The sequence below is a fragment of the Miscanthus floridulus genome, chromosome 10 (genome assembly GCF_019320115.1).
Source record: "Miscanthus floridulus cultivar M001 chromosome 10, ASM1932011v1, whole genome shotgun sequence".
NCBI classification, from domain to species: Eukaryota; Viridiplantae; Streptophyta; class Magnoliopsida; order Poales; family Poaceae; genus Miscanthus; species Miscanthus floridulus.
Genome location: NC_089589.1, coordinates 137199686 through 137225055, shown reverse-complemented (window position 1 = coordinate 137225055; position 25370 = coordinate 137199686). Strand labels below are relative to the sequence as shown.

The 25370-nt window shown below is 46.4% G+C and overlaps 2 pseudogenes; one reads left to right on the top strand and one right to left on the bottom strand.

Annotated features, from left to right (window-relative positions):
- Positions 1-6818: 6818 nt before the first annotated feature.
- LOC136485815 (putative receptor-like protein kinase At3g47110) lies at positions 6819-10131 on the bottom strand (annotated as a pseudogene).
- A 2084-nt stretch (positions 10132-12215) lies between these two features.
- On the top strand, positions 12216-16261 carry LOC136489761 (uncharacterized; annotated as a pseudogene).
- Positions 16262-25370: the final 9109 nt, after the last annotated feature.

Genomic DNA, 25370 nt, shown 5'->3' with positions numbered 1-25370 from the left:
TTGCAAGCAGATCGACAAGCAGAGGGAGACCTCATGAGCGGAGTCAGTCATCGTCTCCTCGGTATGGACGAGGAGCCTGATGTTAGTACTATCCTGCTCATGTGGCACATGGGAGAGGGAGGCTGCCAGTAATTCATGCTGCTCGCAGAGTCCACACCCACCTCTTGAGTCTTGTGTATGGTACAGCACAGCCTTCCTCCATGTCCTTGTGCGCCACTGCCACCACTGCCCTCTGCTCTTTCCACCGTCTCCCCAGATCACGTACGCTGATGGTTCAATTCAGATGATGTACCGTAGATGTTAGCAACTAGACTAGTACAAACGAATCTGGTGGGCTACCAAACAAGCGGTCCACACAGTGGGCCAGGAAAATACACAAATCCCATCGCTAGACCATTGATGTCAATTCGTTCTGTACAGTGCAGTTCTGCCAGAGAAATGAGTCCTGCGAAATTCAAGCTTCATTCATGGATGCCTGTGTACCAGTCCCAGTCTACCACGGGATCTCTGATCCTTCAGAGGAATCCGACGATAACCAGGACATGCAGAGTAGAATCAGAGAAGAACAGAGAGAAAAGAGACAGAAATGAGGTTCAGAGTTTCTGTTATTCAACGCATAACCGTCATCTCTATTACAGCGGGCTTATAAACGAGCCCGCACACTGCCGCGGCAAACCGCCTAAAGAAACACCCATCCCGACAATGTTGTCCCACACGCCAGCCACTCGAGGTTGGCCACAGGATCAACCGCTCAGGTGAGTGAACCACTCACCAGTTTTGCCGAGCACCCACTAGCCGTGTCGACCACGAACAAGCGTTGTCTTTGAAGAAATACAGAGGGCAGATGGTAGAAGCGCTTGGCAAGATGATAGCCAGGGGCGCCGTTCGTGTTGATATATGTAGCACATTTACAAGGTAACAGACTCAGGAGATCACGGCATGAGAGTTCCATGTTTCTAGGATCCTATACAACAGTTTCTATCTTTAGTAACAATCCTACAATCAAGGGCTCTCATGCCGGTCTACCTAAGATCACGTTACAGGATTTACATTGACATATCACAAGCTATTTCTAACAGCCTCCCTCAATCACAACTTTGCCAAGTTGAGATTGATCTTAAAATTCTCAACAAGCCGTACAGGCAGAGCCTTGGTGAATCCATCAGCTACTTGATCCTTGGAGGAAACAAAATCGATTTCCAAACGTTTCTGCTTGACCCGATCTCTCACAAAATGATAATCCACCTCAATGTGTTTTGTTCTAGCATGGAATACAGGATTGCTTGAAAGGTATGTGGCGCCTAGATTGTCACACCATAATTTTGCAGCATTAGGACTCTTCACACCGATCTCATGTAACAAGGTCTGTATCCACATAACCTCTGCCGTAGCATTGGCTATTGCTTTATACTCTGCTTCAGTACTCGATCTAGAGACAGTGGATTGTTTGCGAGCACTCCAGGACACTAAATTGGTTCCTATAAAAACCGCAAATCCTCCAGTGGATTTTCTGTCATCCACACAGCCTGCCCAGTCAGCATCTGAGAAGGCGCTTACTAGTGTGGAAGCCGACCTGTGGATCTTTAGTCCAAGTCCAGTGCACTGCTTTATATACCTCAATATTCTTTTCACGGCCTCCCAATGTATTGTGGTTGGCGCATGAAGGAACTGACAAACCTTATTCACAGCAAATGAGATATCCGGTCGTGTTAATGTTAGGTATTGCAAAGCTCCTACAATGCTTCTGTATCTTGTGGTGTCTTGAGCCCCTAGAGGAGTTCCTTCATACAGAGATAGCTTCTCACTAGTGGATAACGGTGTATTGACCGGCTTGCAGTCTGCCATGCCGACCCTCTTCAATAGATCAGACGCATATTTTTCTTGTGTAAGCAGAATTCCACCGCTTGTTTTATGTACCTCAATACCAAGAAAATAGTGAAGCTCTCCCAAGTCCTTCAATGCAAATTGTTCTTTAAGATCTCGAAGTAATGCACTTGTTGCTTGCTCGGTGGAACTTGCCACAATTATGTCATCGACATACACAAGAACAAACATTGTGATGCCTCCCTTACTGAAGAAGAACAAGGATGTGTCAGCCTTGGATGCCTTAAACCCCAATTGAATCAACCGTTCACTTAACCTGGAGTACCATGCTCGAGGAGCTTGCTTCAACCCATATAAGGCTTTATCAAGTTTGCACACATAATTTGGCCGGTTTGGATCCTCAAAGCCAGGAGGCTGATGCATGTACACATCTTCTTCTAAGAGCCCATGTAAAAATGCATTCTGCACATCGAGTTGGCGAAGAGACCATCCACAAGATACAGCTAGAGACAATATAACTCGAATAGTTGCAGCCTTAATTACTGGACTGAATGTATCTTCGTAGTCTATTCCATACCTTTGCTTGAAGCCCTTGGCCACAAGACGAGCCTTGTAACGATCTAGACTCCCATCAGACTTCCTCTTGATTTTATACACCCATTTGCACCCTATAACATTGGTTCCCCTCTGTGGTGGAACTAGGTGCCATGTCTTGTTCCTCATCAGTGCTTCATATTCAGAGTTCATGGCCTGTTTCCAATTTTTATCCTGCAGTGCATCAGCTAGATCAGTCGGTTCACCAATGCTTGCTAACATCCCGTACCTGACAGTGCCATCAGTATAAATTTTCTTCTTTTGAATGCCGCGCTGGAGCCTTGTAACCGGCCGCAAAGGAGCAGGGGCTGGAGGAGAAGGAGTTGCGACTTCTTCTGGAGGAGCAGGAGCTGCGACTTCTTCTGTACCGGCCGCAGAGGATCCACTGACAGAAATCTCCCCCGGGGTCCGTATAACGGCATCATCATCTGGTGTTGGAGACACTTCGGCGGCAGGTGATGGTGTATGTGCGGCTGATTAGCCCCCAGGCGGCTGGACCGATGCTGATCCGATCACAGAAGGCGGCCAAGAAACATCTCCGTGATCCATGCTGCTGCTTTCAACGTGTATACCTGGTGCCTGAGGCAAACTAGGGACTCCGGCAGAATTGTTAGATACATTAGGCAAATTAACAGGCAAATTAACATGTTGATCATCCAAACTACTGTCCCCTCGGATAGCCACGGAATCACGAGATAACAGAAGAATTTCTGAGCGCAGACGAGGACCCGCATTGAGATGCATCTCGGCAAAAGGAAAGATTGTTTCATCGAATGTGACGTCTCTAGAGATATAGACACGCCCAGATGTGATGTCCAGACATTTATACCCCTTGTGAAGATTACTATAACCCAAAAAGACGCATCTCTTAGAGCGAAACTGGAGTTTATGGGCATTATATGGGCGAAGATTGGGCCAACAGGCACAACCAAACGTACGTAGAAAGGAGTAATCTGGTTTTTGACCAAAGAGACGCTCTAGAGGGGTAGTAAAATTGATGACTGCACTAGGAAGGCGATTGATGAGGTATGTGGCTGTGAGGAACGCTTCGTCCCAAAATTTTAGCGGCATGCTGGCGCCTGAAAGAAGAGCTAAACCAACTTCAACGATGTGCCGATGTTTGCGCTCGGCTGCACCATTTTGTTGATGCGCATGAGGACATGAAACTTGATGCGAAATGCCAACTTTAGTAAAAACGGAACTAAGCCTTTGATATTCACCACCCCAATCAGTTTGGATGGCTTTTATTTTGCGATCAAGCAACCTTTCAACTAGGTTCTGAAAATCATGAAATTTCTGAAAAACTTCAGACTTATGCTTAATGAGGTAGATCCAGGTAAACTTGCTGTAGTCATCAATAAAACTAACATAATACTGTTTTCTGCCAACAGACTCGATAGCTTGACCCCATACATCAGAGAACACAAGTTCTAAGGGAGCACTAGATCGACTCACTGACTTAGGATAGGGTAACTGGTGTGCCTTTGCTTGTTGACAAGCATCGCACACATGCTCATTATTGGACTCTGAAGCAAATGAAAGGCTATTATTACTAATGATGCGACGGATGACCGGGGAAGCTGGATGTCCTAGTCGTTCATGCCACCGAGACAGGGACGGTCGAGATGCTGCGAGGACTTGTTTTGGCGGTGAAGGAAGAGGATATAGCCCCCGATGACAACGACCTTTAAGCAGAGTTTTCTTGGTTGCCTGATCCTTAACCAAAAAATAAGTGGGGTGAAATTCCATGTAGGCAGAATTATCAGAAGTAAATCGATGAACTGAAACAAGATTTTTGGAAGCCTTAGGTACATGCAGAACATTTTTTAACTGGAGATTGCGGCTAGGGGAAACAATAGTAGATTGACCAACATGTTTAATTGCCATACCTGCACCGCTTGCGGTGTGGATCTGATCACCACCATTGTACTTCTCGCGCATGGAGAGTTTCTCTAACTCGCTGGTGATGTGGTCGGTGGAGCCGCTGTCGGTGTACCAGTTAGTGTCGATGTTGTATGAACTGGTCGCCGCTGCTGCATGCCTTTCTTCAGGGACAAAGTCCTCATCAAAGCGGTACCAACAACGAGCTGCAGTGTGCCCTTCCTTGAAGCACACCTGACAGATCGGTTTGTCCTGCTTCTTGCTGTTGAAGCCGCCTCCTTGCTGATTGCTCCTTTGGCTGCGACCACGACCCCCGCCATTCGGAGGACCACGGCCACGTCCACGATAGGGACCACCACGGCCACGATTATTGCCACGGCCTCTTCCACGGCCGGCCATGTTGGCCGAGTTCTGATCGCCGCCTTGAACCAGATCCATCCTGGTCTCGTAGTTGAGGAGCTGTGAATACAGCTCGTCGACAGTCACCGATTCCACCCTCGTAACGAGGGAGGTAACCAGTGACTCATATTCCGCAGGCAAACCGGTGAGTATGTACTCAACCAGCTCGTCATCAGTGATTGGTCGTCCCGCGGCCGCCATCTCATCGCTGAAACCTTTCATCTTGGTGAAATAATCGGTAGCAGATGAGTTACCTTTCTTGGTATTGGCGAGGGAGATGCGCAGGTTTACCGCGCGCGCACGGGTTTGTGAGGCAAACATGGCCTCAATCTTGGCCCATGCATCAGCCGCCGTCCTCGTCTTGGCGATGTGGCTAAGAATGCCCGGAGAGACGGAAGTGAGAAGGAAGCTGAGGATCTGCTGATCCCGTGCCTCCCATTCTTCGAACGCCGGGTTGAAGACCTTCTTGCCATTGCCATCCTTGTCATCAATCTCCTTCGCCGGCGGCGGAGAGGCACCAGTGAGATGACCGTGCAGGCGGGCACCGCGCACGGCCGAGAGCACCTGGGCTTCCCAGATGGAGTGATTGTTCCTGGTAAGCTTCTCTGTCACAGCGCCGGCCGAGAGAGGATTGCTGTTAGGGTGATGAAGATTCGAGGAAGACATGATGAGCGGCAGTTGGATCTATTAAGTGTTTATGGCTCTGTATACCATGAAGAAATACAGAGGGCAGATGGTAGAAGCGCTTGGCAAGATGATAGCCAGGGGCGCCGTTCGTGTTGATATATGTAGCACATTTACAAGGTAACAGACTCAGGAGATCACGGCATGAGAGTTCCATGTTTCTAGGATCCTATACAACAGTTTCTATCTTTAGTAACAATCCTACAATCAAGGGCTCTCATGCCGGTCTACCTAAGATCACGTTACAGGATTTACATTGACATATCACAAGCTATTTCTAACAGTTTTTCCCCACACACTATGGCTAGAGCTTGAAGAAGAAGGGAGAACAAAGCATACACACATAGTACAAGACACCAGCGTTGGCCGAAGCCCTGTCTGGGAGATGGCAAATCTGAACTCTCTTTACTGAGTTGCCGTGGTAGTCTATTTATACAACTCTATCCATCTAGTCCCAGTATAGCTGCCCTGCTGCAATAGTGACTAGATAACATACAAGGCTGACTCTGCGCCAGCCTCTGCATTTTCCTACAGTGCTGCAGGTGAGCCGTGCGGCGCCTGCACCTGCAGCGGCTATAGTATCACAGCAGGGGGCCTTTCGACGTCGCCTTCCCTTGCTGTGTTCATACAAGGTAGCAGTAGATTATCTAACACACGATACGGCTACAGTCTTCTCCGCTTTTCCTATTGTCGGATCTCGCACAGCCTTCTGAATCTTGCCCTTTCGTCCGCTTATCCTGACACTCTGCTGCAGCAGCCACGCCTATCGATTGCAAGTGGATTTTTTTTTTAGGAATAGGATGGGAGGGTCCAAAGCTGAATGCCCCTACAAAGGATGACGAAAAGGTGTTACAGAAGAGACCGAGCTTCAGTTTGGATAGCAACCGCTTGCAGCGTGCAGGCTGGTGCTCATAGGGATTTCGTTCCCATAGGTGGTTTTCAGGTGCCTTTGCACGGATGGATCAAAACTGTCATATGCTATTTCTTATTGGATCTCCAGATGACCAAGGCAAATTCAAGATTGTCGTACCAATCTATCCACCTAAGCTCCATGAGGTTCATCAGCACTGCTTTAGTTTTTTATCTGCAGAAGGACGCTTGGCTTGCATCTCATTCAGCTCATAATTTTGCAAAACCGAAGTACAGTAGCAAACAGTACTGCTCGGATGTGCAACATCTATGTCCGATAAAATCTCATTTTATATAGGCTTTTTCTGCCCACCTCTGTAAAAGGTTTGGGTGCTGGTGAAAACAGAATGTCCATGGTTTCAGCTACAGTAGGCACAATGATTAAATCTCCAGTTCACAGTACACAAACATCTCTCAAACTCAACAACTGGGAGAAAGCATGAACAGAACACACACTCGTTAATTGACTAAGGGGAAAGTAGGTAAGATGTGCAAGAGTTTGCTGCAGCTGGTGCAGATAAGGCAGATCACTGGGCAGCTTCAGGCCTTGTTGCTGGCATGGATTTGATATAATCATTTTTTACTTTCTTGAGTGCCACTACAACATCACTCATCGATAACCTTTGGTCAGGTGCATCACTTGAGCAGAGCAAACCCAACTCAAATATTGGTGGAACGAAGGGCTTCAGATCGCAGTCAGCAGAGGAAGGACCTTGCAGGAGCTTATCATCCAGAACATGGACAATCTCTGACAGGAATGCTTGACGAACCCACTCCCTGATGCTTAGATCTCCTATGAACATGGGATCGGTGGGTCTCTTTCCGGTGAAGACTTCAAGAAGCATGATTCCAAAGCTGAACACATCGCTCTTGCGGGATGCCTTCCCAAATGATCCATACTCTGCCCAATAATGAGAAAATCAAATATTACAACAATTGAGCAATCAGAAGGAACTAGAATGATCATACACACCACTCACTGGTATAGCTACAGTATAAGATAGCGATAGTATCTGGTGCCATGTACCCAAGTGTTCCAGGCATACTTGCAGTGACCATGGAGCTGTCATCACCCAATAGCAATTGTGCAATACCAAAGTCTGCCACGTGTGCTGTCATGTCACTGTCAAATAGTACGTTGCTAGGCTTCAAATCGCAGTGCAGGACAACCTGGAAATGCTGATGGTGCAGATACTCCATCGCCGTTGAGACATCTAGCATGATCTCCAACCTCTTAAGGAATCCCAAGTTACTTGATGTACCTTCAGAGTGTAGGAGCTTGTCTAAGCTGCCATTGTGCATGTACTGGAGCACGAGTGCTCTGAAGTCCAAGTTGGAGCATGTGCTTAGTATTCTTATCAGGTTGCGGTGTCGAACCATGCGAAGCACATGGCACTCCGCATCAAAGCTTCTAATGGCCTGTTCTAGTCACATGTCTAGAACTTTTATTGCAACAACCAAACCATTGCTCAGTTGACATTTGAAAACTTTTGCAAGACTTCCAGTTCCTAGAAGGTTGTTATCGCTAAAGTTATCAGTGGCTGAAATGATCTCATGGTAGGTAACTAATATTTGTCTTAAAGCATTGCCTGGATCAATCTTGCTCTTAGCTTTCCTTCTAATCATGAGGTATAAGCAAAGAACAATGGAGACAAATGCAACAGTGACAACTGGAAGAAGGATAATTAGAAGGCCTCTTTTATTTGATTGGGAATCTACAAGACAAGGAGGAAATCCAAGATGGGGAGATCCGCATAGCCCAGCATTTCCAATTAAAGACATTGACGTGATGTTTGAAAAAAATACCTCCCTCTGGTATCTTCCCTTCAAGCTCATTGAAGGAGAGGTTCAAGGATGTCAAGTACGTGAAATTGGCAAGGAACATGGGAATGGTACCAGAGATATTATTGAAGGAGAGATCCAAATACGCTAAGCTAGTAAGCTTTTGAAAAGAATCTGGGAATTGCCCATCAAACGAGTTATGTGATAGATTTAGGAAGTTGAGCATCATAATTTGTCCAAATGATTTTGGGATGGTTCCATGGAAATAGTTACAAGAGAGGTCAATGAAAGTCATTTGTTTTAGCCCACCTACATCGCTCGGAAGTGGACCAACAAAGAAATTGTTAGAAAGATCTAAAACAATAAGTTTGTCCAGGTGGAAGAAGCTTGCTGGTATAGCTGAGTTTAAGTGGTTACTAGATAAGGTTATTTGTTCAAGCACACTAAGGTTGCCAATGCTGTCGGGTATAGAGCCAAAGAATTTGTTTCCTGAAAGATACAACTGTTGTAAGCTCCTCATCATGCCAATTTTTGTCGGTATAGGGCCGGACAAGTTATTGTCATCGACACCAAGATGAGGTCTTGCATCGTTCTGATAGAATTTGGGATATACCCTGTGAAAAGGTTTCTAGAAATATCAAACGTTTGAAGGTGATTTAAGTTTGACAGTGTTGATGGAAGCATACCATTTAAGTTGTTATTATCTGCAGTAAACGAAATTAACTCTGTTGATAGGTTCCCGATATGATCCGGGAGCCCCCCTATGAAAGAATTGGAGCCCAGGTCAATATACTGGAGTTTCCTACAATTAGAAAGGGTAGACAAGAAGTTAAGATTCCCATCTAAATTATTTAATGCAAGTTCAAGCCTGTTCAAAGCTGGGATGTTCCCAAGTGTTGGTGGTACTGAGCCGGAGAAATTATTAACCTGCAGAGAGAATAGAGATAATTCCGAAAAATTCCCAAGAAAAAAATGGAATCGGTCCTGTTAGCTGATTGACTGCCATATCTAGTGCAGTAAGATGTGTGAGATTGCTAAGAACAGCTGGGATAGAGCCAACAATGTTATTTTTTGCCAAGGAAAGAGCGAACAGACGTGGTAGTTGAGCCAACCATGTTGGAATGACGTCCACAAAATGATTGTCTAACAAAGTGAGAATTTCTAAGTTTTTGCATGCTGCAAGTCCTGTTGGAATCAGACCCACAAAGTTGTTGCGTGAGAGATCAAAGACCTGCAGCAGAGGTAGGCTAAAACTTTGATTGTTAGGAATGGGACCCGCAAAGTTGTTGTGTTTGAGATCAAGCTTCTGCATCCTTGACATGTTGTAGATGGTTGGGGGCTACCGGATAGGTTATTGTACCCCAGGTACAAGAGTTCCAACTTGGGCAAGGAACCTAGATTGTGTGGTACGGGACCTGATAAGCTGTTGTTCATCAAGCCGAGCACCCTTAGAGATTGCATATTATTGAATAGGCATAGAGGTATGCGGCCAGTTAACTCATTCCTGCAAAGTGAAAACCACACAAGGCTATGCATATTCTGCAGTAGTCCTGGCGGGATGTCCCCAGACAGGCTATTGTAACCGAGGTCAAGTTGCTCAAGCCTCGTTAGGTTTCCTATGGCACTTGGAATAGGGCCTGTGAGGCCATTTTTAAAAAGATGCAGAACCTTAAGCCGCTGTAACATACCAATTTCGGGAGGGACAGAGCTAGCGAGGCTGGTGTTTGTGAGCTTCAGCATGGAGAGGAACGAAAGATTACCGAGGTGTGGGCTGAGCTCCCCTTGTAGGGGAACATCCGAAAGCGACAGTGCCGTGACGCGCTGCCGGTGGTGGCGGCGGCTGCACGAGACTCCAAGCCAATGACAGAAGGACACGTTGGTTGTCCAGCTCCTGGCAAGGACGCCGGTGGGATCAGCGAGCTCGCCTTTGAAAGCCAGCAGTGCGTCGAGGTCGCTGTGGCTGCCATTAGCGTTTGTTGCTCTGGTGATTAGAGAAGAGGTGGCGGCACCCGGCAAGAGGGCCGAGAGGCAGATGGCTAATACTATTAGAATGGCCATCGGATCCGAGGGTGCCCTGTCGTTCACGGAAATGATTGAACCAGAATTGATTGATCTGTATTGCAAGTCAACCGCTGTATGATGCAATGATGGTTGACTATACACGCTGCACCGCTGTTTGCATGCAGTGGCGGCTAGGATCCAAATAAGAACGGCCTGCAGTTCCTGTCGTTCATGGAAATGATTGAACCAGAATTAGTTGATCTGTACTTCATGGTGCAAAAACTATCGAAAGTCAACCATCATTGCATCATGCATTTGATACAAGTCTGCCATGTTGGTGAATGGTACGGTGACCGGCACTTTGCGTTGTGAATTGTCATGCTATAGGGAGCTTCCAACTGAACCGCGAATTTGTGTATGTGTCCGCCATATGACGTACCATCTTTTCAATATTTTTTATGGCCGCTATGGATTGTGTCGGACACTATAGGAGCCAGCCTGCCGTGTTCACCTTTCGGTTATTGGCTTTAGTCCCGGCTTTTTTTGACGCGGGATTAAAGAAAAGATTAGGGCCTGTTTGGAACGCAGGAATTAAAAACACAGGAATAGAAAAAAACACAGGAATGGGGTGAGTGTGTAGTGGTAAAACAGAGGAAAGAAAAAACGCGGGAAATAACTAGAAGGGGTGTTTAGAACGCAGAAATCCATGACACAGGACAAAATGCAGGAATATCAAAAGATTACGGCCATTACTCCCATCGTTATCTCCTATGCAGTCTTTGTCCTTTCCCCAAACTGCTTTCTCTCTCACACTGTCACACACATTGTTGCGTGCGCCTCGGACTTCAGCAAAAAAATGGATGGAGAGTGGAGGTTTAGATTCCTGTATTTTGTGAAGCAAAGGGAGCCCTTCCTGAGGAACCGGAAGGAGCATTCCTGCGTTCCAAACGACGTGTGACATCACCAAACCAAAGGATTGCCATTCCTCCAAAATTCCTTTACAAATACTCCAATCCAAACAGGCCCTTAGTCCCGGTTGGAGCTAACAATCTGGACTAAGGACTTGTTTGGGCGGGCTTCCGGTAGCTCCGGCTCCACCTGACACCCTACGACGGACACTGTAGCACCACTGTAGCAGCGGAGCTGTTTTTCACTCCCCGCCTTTTTCCTCTTACTGTAGCGCGGTACTGTTCACGGAGCCAGTGAAGCTCCAATTCCTGGCTCCTCCGGCTCCGGTTCTGACACGCTACAGTGCGTGAACAGTGTAGGAGCCGAAGCCTCTGGGAGCCCGGCCAAACTGGTTCTAAAGTTCCCTGCACAATGGCTAGAGGTGTATCTTTTGCTAGAAGGGACCAGGAGGGGACTAAAGGTCACCCTCCAGTCCTGATTGGACCTACTAGCCGTGATTAAACCTTTAATCTCGGTTGGTGGCTCCAACCAGGACTAGAATTCTACTTGTAGTTCGGGTTTATACCACAAACCGGGACTACATGTCCCGGGCTATATACTTTCTTCTTCTTCCCCCAGCCCGAGCCATTTCAAGCTCTCTGTCTGCTCTCTATTCTTACTCGTAGAAGGAGTTCATGCTTGCGGGATTGGTGAAGACTTCATTCCTTCATCCATTCTTCGGATCTAAAGGTTACCAACTTCATCCTCCCATGTTTCATCACTATCATGGCTCATTTCTTGGTTTAGAAATAGAGAAATTTATGGTTTTTTAGATTGGAAATGATGGTGATTTTTTTTATTTATGTACCATTTGAGCTCGAAATCACTTGATAGTTTGAATATGAAGATGAAGGAAGCTTATAGTAGTATATCAAAACTAGTATGCACCTTTCATTGCCTTATTTCATGGTCTAGAAATAGAGAAATTTTTGGTTTTCTAGATTAGGAATAATGGTGGATATTTTTTATTTATATGCCATTTGAGGTCAAAATCACTTGATAGTTTGCATATGTAGATGAAGGAATCTTATAGTAGCTAATCAAAACTAGTATGCACCTTTTATTGCCTCATTTCATTGTTTATAAATAGAGAAATAAAAGTTTTTTTTGTATATAGCCCATTTAATTAATTTCATGGTTCATAAAATGAGAAATTTATAGTAGTTGATGAAAATGAGTATAGAGAGTCGTAGATGGCGACTGCTTCTGGGTCCTCGGCCTCGCATGGGGTCCCTAAGCCACTGAGGCCGGACCTCTCTCTCATTGTGTGCGGCAAGTGTGGGAAGAAGATTGTGAGGGAGTATAGGGTGAAGAAGAAGGGCCCTAACCAAGGACACATCTTCTACACGTGTCCAAATTGCGAAGTGAGTAATTTTTTTGTCATATTTTGTTATGCTCTGTAGCCATTTTACATGATGATTTTGATTAAATTTCTTGATTTGTTGTAATTTTAGTGAGGTGGCACTGGATCATGTGACGGTTGGTATTAGGAGGAAGAGTATGTTGAGCACAGCCAAAAAATTCTTGCAAAGGCGATTGATGAGAGTGCACCTTTGTACGATGAGGCAGTGAACCAATAGAATAATGATCTATCTGTTTTAGTTGGAATTGGTCACGAAATCCTTATTCTGCTGAAGTGGATTGTAGGTTTAGTTTGTTTAGTGCTATTTGGTATTGTCTACATTGTATCAAGGCTTTAATAAATTAATGTTCGAGAGTACGTGAGTTGTGTGGTATAGGATATTAATTAATCATGTTGATTGATGGATATTTTGGATCTTTTAGTTAACTACAAATCATGCATATTGTATAATATGGGTTATTACAAGTTTTTGATGTGGTGTATGTCATGTAATACAGATGAACCGACAATGGATGTACAACGCGGACCGCTGCTCCCCAGAGTTCATTAGTGGCGTGCATGAATTCATAAATGTGTACATCATGGAATGGTTTCATGTGCAGCCCATGTGTTCTATGTAAGAATGAGAAGGATTATTCTTGCTCAAGGATCCTACATGAACACCTATTTATGTCGGGTTTCATGCCAAACTATATTTGTTGGACTCAGCATGGAGAAAGAGGTGTTATAATGGAAGAAGATGATGATGATGATGAAGAAGAAGAAGAAGAAGAAGGGGATGATGACAACATTATTATTCGTGGTTTTGCTGAATACGGTGCTGTTGATGATACTGCAATGGGGGAAGCTGAAGAAGAGGTAGTGGCAGAAGATGAGCCCGCTGATGATCTTGGTCAGGCCATCTGTGATGCACAGAGAAAATGTGAAAGTGACAAGGAGAAGATCAAGTTCGAGCGCATGCTAGAGGATCACAAGAAATTGCTATACCCGACTTGTGAAGAGGGGCAAAAAAAAGTTGGGTACCACACTTGAATTGTTGCAATAGAAGGCAAAGAATGGTGTATCCGACAAAGGATTTGGGGAGTTACTGACTATCGCAAGGAAGATGCTTCAGATGGCAAATGAATTACCCATCACTACATACGCAGCAAAATAGGTCGTTTGCCCTCTGGGATTAGAAATCCAAAAGATACATGCATGTCCTAATGATTGCATCCTCTACCGCGGTGAGTACAAAAATTTGGATGCATGCCCAGTATGCCATGTATCGTGGTATAAGATCAGGCGAGATGACCCTGGTGATGTTGAGGGCGACGGTGAATGTCCCAGGAGGAGAATCCCTACCAAGGTGATGTGGTATGCTCCTATAATACCACGCTTGAAACATTTGTTCAGAAACAAAGAGCATGCAAAGTTGCTGCGATGGCACAAAGAAGACCGTAAGGTAGATGATATGTTGAGACACCCCAATGATGGGTCCCAGTGGAGAGCAATGGATAGAGAATTCTTGAAGTTTGTAGATGACGCAAGAAACTTAAGGTTTGCTTTAAGTACGGATGGCATGAATCCTTTCGGGGAGTAGAGCAGTAGTCATAGCACTTGGCCTGTTACTCTATGTATCTATAACCTTCCTCCATGGCTATGCATGAAGCAGAAGTTCATTATGATGTCAGTGCTCATCCAAGGCCCAAAGCAACCTAGAAACGACATTGATGTGTACCTGAGGCCATTAGTTGAGGAACTTCTACTTTTGTGGAGCAGCACAGACGTACATGTGTGGGATGAGTACAAATAGGAATGCTTTGACCTACGGGCATTGTTGTTCGTAACAATCAATGATTGGCTTGCTCTTAGTAATCTTTTAGGACAATCAAACAAGAGATATAATGCATGCACGCACTGTTTCATGACGTGGAATGTATATTTTTGAAAAAAAAATGTCTAAAGGTCATGTACATGGGCCATCATCGATTCCTTCCATTGAATCACGCCCTAAGAAAGAGAGGCAAGCATTTTAAAGGTAAGGCAGAGCGCCAAACAAAGCCTGACGACCATAGTGGTGAGGATGTATTCAATATGGTCAAGGATGTACAAGTAGTCTTTGGGAACGGACCTAGCAGCCAACCTGTTCCGAATGATGCTAACGGACACGCACCCATGTGGAAGAAGAAGTCAATATTTTGGGAGCTACCCTACTAGCAAGTCCAAGAGGTCTGCAGCGTGATCGACTTGATGCACCTGATGAAGAATCTTTGTGTGAACCTGCTAGGCTTCATGGGTGTGTATGGAAAGTCTAAGGACACACTAGAAGCAAGATAGGACATGTAGCATATGAAAGAACGAGAGAACCTACATCCAGAGAAGGTAGATGATGGACGCCAGTACTTAAGTCCTGCCAGCTACACTGATAGCAAAGAAGAGAAGGAAAGCATGCTTGAATGCCAAAATAGCATCAAGGTCCCATCTGGCTTCTTGAATGTAAACGAGATAATAAATGTGCCAGGGAAGAAATTCCTAAACTTAATATCCCATGACTACCATGTGCTTATGACGCAATTACTTTTGGTTGCATTGAGAGGGATTCTACCTCCAAATGTACGATTAGCCACCGTGAAACTATGTGCATTCCTCAATGCAATTTCTTAGAAGGCAATCAATCCAGCGCATCTAGCAAAGCTACAGAATGATGTGGCCCAATGTCTTGTCAGCTTTGAGTTGGTATTCCCACCATCCTTCTTTATTATTATGACAAACCTCCTAGTTCACTTGATGAAATAGATTAGTATTCTCGGTCCTGTGTTCCTACACAATATGTTCCCCTTTGAGAGGTTCATGGGAGTCCTAAAGAAATATATTCACAACCGTGCTCGACCAGAACAAAGCATCACCAAGGGCTATGTAACAGAGGAGGTCATTGAGTTCTGCATTGATTTTATTCCTGACCTCGACCCGATTGGTGTTTCTGAATCACGACATGAGGGGAGACTAAGTGGAAAGAGAACACTAGGAAAGAAAGCATATACTGGCAAGGAGGATGATTATTTCCGTAAACTACACTACATAGTTCTACAAAACTCCTCCATGGTGGATCTGTATATCTTGGTACATAAGGACATTGTATGTGGCGAATTCCCGGGGAGGACTAAAGCCTGGATTACACGTCGGCATATGGAAACTTTTGGCGGTTGGTAGCGAAAACGATGTCAGGGTGACAAGAGTCTAGATGAACAATTGTACTTGTTGTCTAGGGACCCATCTTGGCATATACTGACATTCAAAGGGTACGAGATAAATGAAAATACATTTTACATGATAGCCCAAGATAAAAGGAGCACCAACCAAAACAGTGGTATCCGCATAGATGCCACGAACCCTAATGGGAATAAGGAAACATATTATGGCCACATAGAGCAGATATGGGAACTAGACTATGGACCTTATTTTGAGGTCCCTTTGTTTTGGTGCCAATGGGTGAGGGTGACCGGAGGTGGGGTAACAGTTGACCATTAGTACGGAATGACAACAGTGGAGATCAACAACCTTAGGTACAGAGACGAACCATTCGTCTTAGCCAAGGATGTGAATCAGGTGTTCTATGTCAAGGACATGTCCACTAAATCAAAGAAAGGGAAAAACAAGAACGTCTCAGACAATGAGCCAAAGCGACACATAGTTCTTTCAGGGAAAAGAAACATTATGAGAATCGAGGACAGGTCTGACATATTAGAAGATTATGAAAAGAATGACGAAATTCCACCCTTCAAAGTGAACAGCGACCCAAGCGTCCTGCTAAATGATGAGTACACTCTATGGTTACGGCACGATCATAACCAAGGGACATACATCAAGAAGAAGTTCATTGCTGTTCCCGTTTGATATAGTGATGTATTAGACCTATTATGTAATAATTGTGACTTCAGATTTTTCTGGCGTGTTTTCATATTTTCTATGGTTTAAATAAATTTTCTGCTTGACGGTGGATTTCCTGTGGAGAATGTGTGATGAAAAACCAAATGATCAACGTTACTAAGATGTAAAACCTAATTTCCTATCGAAAAGCAATAGTTTTAATGATTTTAATTAAGAAGTACATTTTTGCATGGTGGAAAATGTGATTATTATTTACACTATGTTAAATAATTTATACGGTAAAACAAAAGAGCTTAGGTTACAGATTTTTCTTGTGTACAATAACGTAAAACTAGGTCCAAAAATTTTTTGTATTTTTTGACTAATATTTTATTTACTAGGCAATTAAGAACTTAAATATTTATATAAAAGAAATAGTTAAAAACAGAAAAATTTCTGGAAACAGGTGGGAAGCCAAACTGCAGCCCACATTTACTCGCCGGTGGATCAACCACCCGAGACTAAAGATGGGCTGCGTTTTTGCGGCCCGCCAAAAATCGCTTTTACTCCCTAGCCGTGGCTGCACCCGGGACTAAAGGTCAGACCTTTAGTCCTGGTTCTAACCATCCCCAATGATTAAAGGACCTTTAGTCCCGGGCCGTGGCTTCACCGCGTGACTAAAGGTCCCTCCTATATATCGCCTCCTCTCTTCTCCCCTTCCATCATCTCGTCTTCTTCGCCCGAGCGCCACCGCGCCGCTCGATCATCACCGCCTCCATGCGCGCGCATCTCTCTCGCCATCCCCACCGGTGGCCCGGCTCGCGCCTCTCCCATTCGTGTGCGGCGCCCAGATCTAGATTCGCCGCCATCATTCTCACCCTAATCTAGGTCTGATTTGGATCCGCTGCCGTCGTCGATCCTTGCCCTCAACATCACCGGCTCCACGCGCCTGCCTCCAACATCGCCTCTCGTCATGCACGCGCTTCATCACAGGCTCTACGCACATCGTCCTTGTCACCCCGCCGGCGCCCTCGCTCATCCTCGCCATCAGAGTGTGTCGTCCACGCGCAAACTTCGTCCCCAGCTAGCTCTACGCACACGTGCTCATCGTCCTCGTCTCTGGCCGGCCGTAGGTTAGAGGAGGCGGTTCTTCAATTGCTGGAACGAGAACTAAACATAGACGTGAGAATGCAAAAGGAAATCAAACGACAAGTGGCACTACAGTTGAGTAGCCTGAGGCAGTCATCAACATCAGAGCATGCAGTCAATGTTAGCTCCCCTCAGCTAAGAGGCAGCTGCGCTTCCACTAAGCTCCCAAATCAAGATGACGCATTGCAGCATTTCTCCGTGGATGATGTAACACCCTAAATTTTGCATCATTCAAAAATAGGTGAATTTGTTTTAATTATGTATTTTTGTGAGCATTTGAATTTAGAAAAATGATAACTTTTATCAAATTAAAAACAAATATAAGGATAGTTACATGCTTGTTCATACAGGCTGCTGCATTAAATTTTTTGTGCTGTGTGGTTTGATTCAAAACTCAAAAGGGATTCAAAATCTATTTGAAAATTTGCTTTGGAAATTAGAAAAGAAAAAGAAAAGGGATTCTTTCTCTATTCCCCTTCCTCCCTGGCTTCTGGCCCGAAGGCCATCTCCCTCTCTCTGATTCCTGGCCGCCGGCCCGCTCGGCCTCACTCCCCTCCCCGTAGGCCCAGCAAGCCGCTAGCCCGCTTCCTCCCCATCCGTTCTCTCCCGCGGCCCATCTCTTTTCTTCGCTCATGCGGCCCAACCGCAGGCAGCAGCCCAAGATGCAACGCTCTTTCCTCCCTTGCCTCTCTGCCGAGTTGGCCCGTGCCCTTTCTCTAGCCGATAGGTGGGCCCACCCTATCAGGGTCACCTTCTTACTCTAGCTTGTCTTCGAGCCGGACTCTGTCCATGATAGAATCTATGTACGTGCTGTTTCCTCCTGATAGACGTGCGCTGCAAGCCGCCCCCTGCTCTTAAATAGCAGCTGCGCCCGTGCTGCCCTCCCTATCTCACTCTAGAAGCAAGCTGCCGCAGCAATCATGCCCTAACAGCGACGCCGTACGCTCTAGAGCCGCCGCCGCTTCTCTGCCTCCGCAACCACGTCTTGAGCTTCGCGTGAAGGTAAGCAACCCTCGGGTATCGTTCTCGCCCCCTCCCTGCTTTCTACCACCGGTGCCGCACTACCAATGTTTCTCCGGCAAGCTCGAGCCGCCCCGTCGAGCACCGCGTCACCCCCGAGCCATCGCAGCCGCCCTAGCCCCCTCCATCATGTTCGCCTCGTTCTCCTTTTGCTCCCCGTTATTTTCCCAAGCCAAATGGTGTTCGGAGCGTCGACATCGATGAACTCCGGTGAGGTAGGCCGTTATCCGGCCATGGCGCCACAACAGTCTAGCTCGCCGCCGGCCACTTCCCCCTCCCGAACCAATACTGGCCGCCCGAGTCTAATCCAACGGCCGACATTCACCTATACCCGTTCGGTTGTCAATTTTTCTAAAGAGCCCCTGCACTTTTCAATATTCGAATCCGCAGTCCATGACGTATTCTTTGAATACATTTTCTTTTTCTGAAAACGTAGTTGCTTCGGTTAAGATCCAAAATACGCTTTCATCTATTTATTGTTTTGCCACTAGTTTTATTTAGGCTACAACTTCTTCGTTTTAACTCCGTTTTTATTCGTTCAACTTGCGTTAGGTTTGTAGTTGTGTAATCTACATGCTCATACTACTGTTAAACATGTTTTCAACTTTTAAAATTCAAGGTTAGATTTAATCTATTATTTTATTAAAGGAAATCTTGTTTAATTCATAACTTCTCTATTATAGCTCCGATTTTTGTGATCTTCGCATCTGTGTGTTCATAGCGAGACGTAGATTCGTTTTACAAACTTTTTATCTTGGTTTTATGCTGTTGGTGTACTATTCTAATCTATAGCCTTGTTTGCTATGCATGAATGCTTTTAGATGATTGTACGACATGTACTTACGCTTGCTTTATTTTTCACATATACGGAAAAAAATCCTAGATGGATACTAGATTGCTAGAGTTTAGAGGAATTAGGCTTGTAATCAACCAGTCAGTTGTCCATGTGGAATTGGAGTCTTCACCCGAAGATCGGAGTTGTCTTTCCACTGTTTGCTATCTAAGGTTATATTCTTTACACTAAGTACGTTATATATTGAGCATTGTCTATTGATATTACCCTTATTTGTAGCTATATGTGTTATTTGACTTCCTGGGCTCAGATATGGTGCATATCTGGTTTTGTTTTTAAAACCGGGTGCTACAGGGTGGTATTAGGGCAATGCTGACTGTAGGACGCAAGCCTAGTACAAACCGGTCATTTTAAGGTTTAGAAGTTGCTACTAAAACGCTTGCTCTATTCACCTTGTTATTTTCTTCTCTACTATATCTCTATCCTTGCTATTCATCTCTACCTTGGTGCTTATTTTAAAGTCTTTGTTCTCATCTTCACTCCTTGGTTTGATATGCTTTTAGAACTATCCCTCATCACCTTCTTGCGTAATCTGAAGATGAGTCGTAGGGTTGTTACCCCTAGTACAAGGAGGACAATAGTATCGCAAGCTGAGTCAATGATTGAATTGTGCACCTTTAGTGCTTTGTTGAATTGTCATTATGCTTCTGCTTATTTTGGATCTTTGTAATGAATGCAATGATCTTATGGGGTTTGCCTACAATTTCATTTAGTTTATAGGCCTAAGGTATAAGGATTAATGAAATACATAGTTGGGTTTTGGTTCTATCCTATTTCTTCTATCTTGTCTTTCGGAGCAACCTGTCTTTATCGGTTTATATATCAATTCTTGGATGACCAAAAATTATGAGAAAATTCTAGACAATAGTAGACTTTGATATCTTTCTATGACCACAAGAATGACCTGATAGCTATTTTGTTTATGGAGTTATGAAAATTACAAGATGATGCAACCGCGCTGCCTAAAATCTAGAGTAGTTTCTGTTGTGCACTGTTTTCGACCACCTAAGCTATATAATTTGGAAAAGTGTTCTATAAGGACGTTGTGGAGAATTTGATAAGATTTCCAACGGTATAAGCTACAACTTCATTGGATTATAGAATGAGAGTTACAGCTGTTTTATTGCGCTATTGTTTTTCTGCTCGCGAGGAATTCCAGATTTCTTGTTCTTGCCCCTACACGAGAGCATCATTGGGATGTCAGAACATCTTGATACTAGTTAGCTCATCTGGAAGAAGGTGCAAGCTACCCTTTTTGTATCCCCTAGTTGATCTTTTCTTAATGGGGGTAGCCAAGTCGAAGAATTTGCAAGATGGAGTTTCATACGTTCTAGTTATTCATTTGGAAGCATCGATTATCTCTATGGTGGGGTCTTGTCTTGTCTCTCATACTATCAATCCCATCTTGCCATCTCTTGAAGCTACATTTAAGAATGCTACGAATGTCTGAGTCCTAATTCATACATGTTGAAAATAGATGGTTGCTACTAGGAGAAGTGATTCACAAGGTGCTGGATGGAATCCTGCCAATTCATACATGTTTAAAATTTATCATAAGGTAGCAATATGTTTGTGCATACATGCTGCTGCATATTTATTTTATGGTGATTGGGTTTGATCAAATTTTAAAAGAATTTGAATTTGAATTGAAATTGGATTTGAAAATGTGTTTAGGAAAATAGAAAAAAAGAATTTTATTTATTCATTCTCTTGGCTCTGGCCTAGCTCGACCTGGCTTCCGTGCGGCCCAGCTCTTCCTCTCCCGAACGCCCAGCCGGCTGTAGCCCACTTTCTCCCTCTCTCTATTTTTGGCCGTAGGCCCCTCCCCTCATTCTTCTCTCACGCGTGCCACCTCCTTCCCATTCTCTCGCGTGGCCCAGCAAGCCATCCCAGGCCGACCCAGCTAGACAGCGCGCTCGCGCCCCACCTCTCTCACCGCCAGGCAGGCCCCGCTCTCTCTCTCTTGCTGACAAAGTGACCCCACCCATCGGACGTCTCCTTCCTCCCGTATGCGAGCCAGGCTCTACCCCGGTGAAAATTCCCCGCCGTCGCCGTATCCTCCGCGGATTCTTGGCGTGCGCGCCACGCCGTCCGCCCTATAAATAGTGCCCAAGACCGCGCTGCCTCCCTATCCCGCTCTAGAGTTGTAGTCGCCTCACCTCTGAGCCGCAACGAAGCCGCCGCCGCCATAGGAGGGCCGCCACCGCCGCGTTCACCGTTCTGCCACCTCTCCGCCTCCGCGACTGCCTTGTCGGGCTTCTATGTGTGGTAAGCAAGCTTCGAGTACCATCCTTGATCACCCTCTCTTTATCAGTTGCACTCGTTGACTCGTAGGAGGAATCTGAGCCGCCAAACTTTGACTCACACCATACCCGTTCATCCTGCGCCGCAACCGAGACCCCAGATGAGTTCGGCGTGCTACCCTATCTCCTCCCATGCCCTTCCATTGAACATCCGTGGTTGGAGTCATCATGTGGGTGAACTCCGGTGAGGTCCAATCCCCACCGACCATGGCACCGCTGTTGGGAGCTCTGCTCCGACGACCTCAAATCTCCCCTTCCCTCCCTGCCGTCCACTCTTAGATCTACGTCCCAAATTAGATTGGGTTAAAACCTGTACCGGTTCGGTCCACGACACAGTGGTGGACTTGGTCCACTGTCCCATGCCAGCCGGTTCACCGTGAACCCGCCTATGCCGATCCGCCATGTGGCTCCATGCTGGTGATGACCCAGTCAATCCCGCTGGCGCCAACGATTTTGCGAAAAGGCCCCTGAGTTTCCTTGAAAACAACCCACGGTCCACCCTCTATTGAAATTTTTTCAACATATGCCCTTAGATCTTCTGTTTTAGCCCCTCAGTTTTTGTTAATATGAGGCCCAGTCCAGTTAATCTTTTATTTCAGTTTTCTTTTAATTTAAATACTGGCGTAAGCCTGTAGCCACTGTGTCGGTTCATCCTTCTTTCGTAGGGCTCGACCCCAGTGATTTTGAAACCACGAGGCCACTAAAGTGTTCGGAGCGCCTTTGTGAATGCTGGGGCCCCTTGGGGTTGTTGGTGCCGTCGTCTGCAGCGTTGCCGTCGGCGAGCGGCTCGAGAGCTGAGTTCGGGTTACCGTACTCTTGCTCGTACTCCTGGCGGCGGTGTACTTCTTCTTCGTGGCGACTGAAGCGGCATTCGTCGATGCGTTGTCGTGCATCTCAGAGATTGTTGAGGTGCACTCGGACATCCTGGTCGACCTCCTGGTCAGGTTGGCGATGATGTTCAATGTGGTTGCCCCTAGCTCCGCCCTAGAGGGGTTGCCTGTCGTCGCGGCGCTGGTCGGTGAAGTGACTTGGGCGGCGATTGGATCTTGTGGCGACTGATCGTCGAATCGAAGTTGTGGAGTAAGAAGGTCTCTGATCCTGGCGGATCTCATTGACCTGGCAATGCGCCGCTTTAAGCATTGCCACGACCTTGGCGACCTCTGGTGTCTGTGGGAGCCGGGCGAGCTCGTTGGCAGCCACGGCCAGGTTGGCGCTTGGGGTCTTGTAGACGTCATGGCCGTCGACACGGACAAACTCGTCGTCGAGGTTCCGTTGGAGTGGTCTTCCTTGCGAGTCAAGCTGCTGCTCGGCTCTCGCAAGGACAATCTCGTTTGCTCGGCGCTGCGTGCGGTTGACGTTCTGGTTCTCGCGAGTGGCGCATTCCTCCTCGGTTTCGCCGTTCCGAGGGGGGCTGTCGATGCTGACGTTGAAAATTGCGCCACCGTGGAACGGAGGGGGAAGAAGTAGTTTGGTGGTCGTTTCGGCGACAGTCTCCGTAGAGCCCTGGGACTCGGAGTCCGGATTCTCCTCCGGGATGGTCTGAAGGGATGCTTCGGAGCGTCGGCCGACGTGGAGCATGTTGACAGCCGGTGGAGGCTGGTCGGTGATCTGGTCGGCGTAAGGATGGATATCTCCAACCTGGTCGGCGAATCTGCCCCTTAGGGCATCTAGGTAAGCGGCGGCAGCGTTGGCGAACCCGAAGAGTAGGGCCGTAACCCTTGGAGTTTCCCGAGCAGCCTCCGATAGATCTGGATCGGAGGATGGTCGACGCTGAACTAGAGTGTCCAGAGCCGATTCGGCGATGGAGAGGCAATCGGCGAGCTTGAGACCAACCTGATCGATGGATGTGATCAGATCGTCATTGTTGATCGGCCTCCTCTGGTAGCGAGGAAGCGGACGGCGAGTCATCGATGAGGGCGACCTCAGAGGCGGTTCCGAGATCGGATCTGCAGTCGCAGGTGCAGGGGTGATCGGCGCAGAATTGATCTGCACCGGCTCGAGGAGCTCTCCGACTCCGTCAGCGTTAATGATCCACAAGATGGATCCGACCGTGAAGATCTGGCCGGGCTGCGGGAGGGACGAATAGCCTGCGGAAAAAGTCATCTTGTTCGACAAGGAAACAACACGCACTCCCCTACCTGGCACACCAACTGTCGACAGAATATCGTCGGCAGTCCTCCGAGGGGTATCCCACGAAGGTAGATTGATCGGCAGAGAAACGTGTGATCAAGGACAAGAAGGCAACAAAGACACACGAGTTAAACAGGTTCAGGCCGTCGGTATGACGTAATATCCTACTCCTATGGTCTGTTGGTTTGTATTAGCTATCATATGATATTGCGTGTGTTCGGAGGGGGTCCCTGCCCACCTTATATAGTCCGGAGGACAGGGTTACAAGTCGGTTAGATCTGAGAGATAACTAGAAAATAATAACAGATTACATGAATCATGGGATCATACGTATCCTAACAGATGTCGTAGTATCTTTAGGATATCTTCCCGGTGTCTTGCGGGATGCACCGAGCAGAGTCATGCCCCGCAAGGCTTCGTCTTTTGGGCTGAGCCACCCCTGGGAGCGCAGTCCATGTGGTCTGCCGTGGGTATCCGGGGTCGTACCCCCACAGTCCGCTTGATGGGATGGCCGGTGCACGTGGCGTTCATCCATGGCGCGGGCAGGTGAGCGAGCTGGGAAACTTCTAGAAGGGAGCGTCAGGGCTCCGCGCGCGCGGGTAGGTAGGGTTCGGGCGCCCGCAAATCGCAGCTCCAGGCGTGCCCGGGTGACCTGCGTGGCCTCCACGCTGGCGGACGGAAGCAAGGGAGCGAGACGGAAAAGCAGGTGAGGGCTCGCGTACGGAGAAAGAAGGAGACGGCGCGGTCAGACGGAAAGAAAACGGTCGGTGCTTGGGCTGCCCAGGTTGGGCCACGACGCTGAACTGGGCTCCGGGCTTGCAGTTGGGGCATTAGTGAATATGAATACACGTACAGAGGGAAGCAAGGAGCCCACGTGATTAATGGAACAAGCACAGTAGCATGCACGTGCTGCTAGCTGCTTGATTAGTTATTAATTACCGTGCCGTAGGTGACTGGCAACGGGACACAGGAGCATGCACGCCTGTGCATCCCGCTGGCCAAGGGATTACGGAGATAGGTTATCCCTATTTTCTTCACAAGAATTTCTAGAGAAGGGCTACCTCCAAGCACAACAAGATAAGAATCAAATCACACATGCATCTACATACTATACGAGGTGCACAATATTATTGTAAATTCAGTTGATTAAGCTGGGAGGGATTTGGGTTAGTTGGGGAAAACATTGACTTAAGTTGACTCCACATTACATGCAGCACACATTCATCGGAAAAAAATTTAAAAGTCGGGATTTTTATATTACACGGAAACACGGGATGTTATACACGCAGACCAACACATATGTGCACCTCCCAGAGACTAAGCCACACATCTTGAGATTGAGAAAGTCATCACTTAAGTCTAGGAGTTGTGGATGGCCACGTTGTCTAGTGCTAATTCAACAATGATATTTCTTCGTGATATAAATCTCAGAAAGCATGAACATCCATCCAAACTGAACGTTCCATCAGAAAATCTCCTGCCAAATGCTTTGTGAGATCAACTAACATGAAAAACCAGGTGAATTGCTGTGGAGTAAGGTAATATAGCATCTTTTAGGCAACTCTTTCCAGTCTTTTTGGAGTTGCGTTTGAGCTTCTTCTAAATCTATTATTTTATTTAACAGTGACAGCGACTAAAGCAGAAACATTTCCGGGTCCTGATATTATCATTATGCAGAATT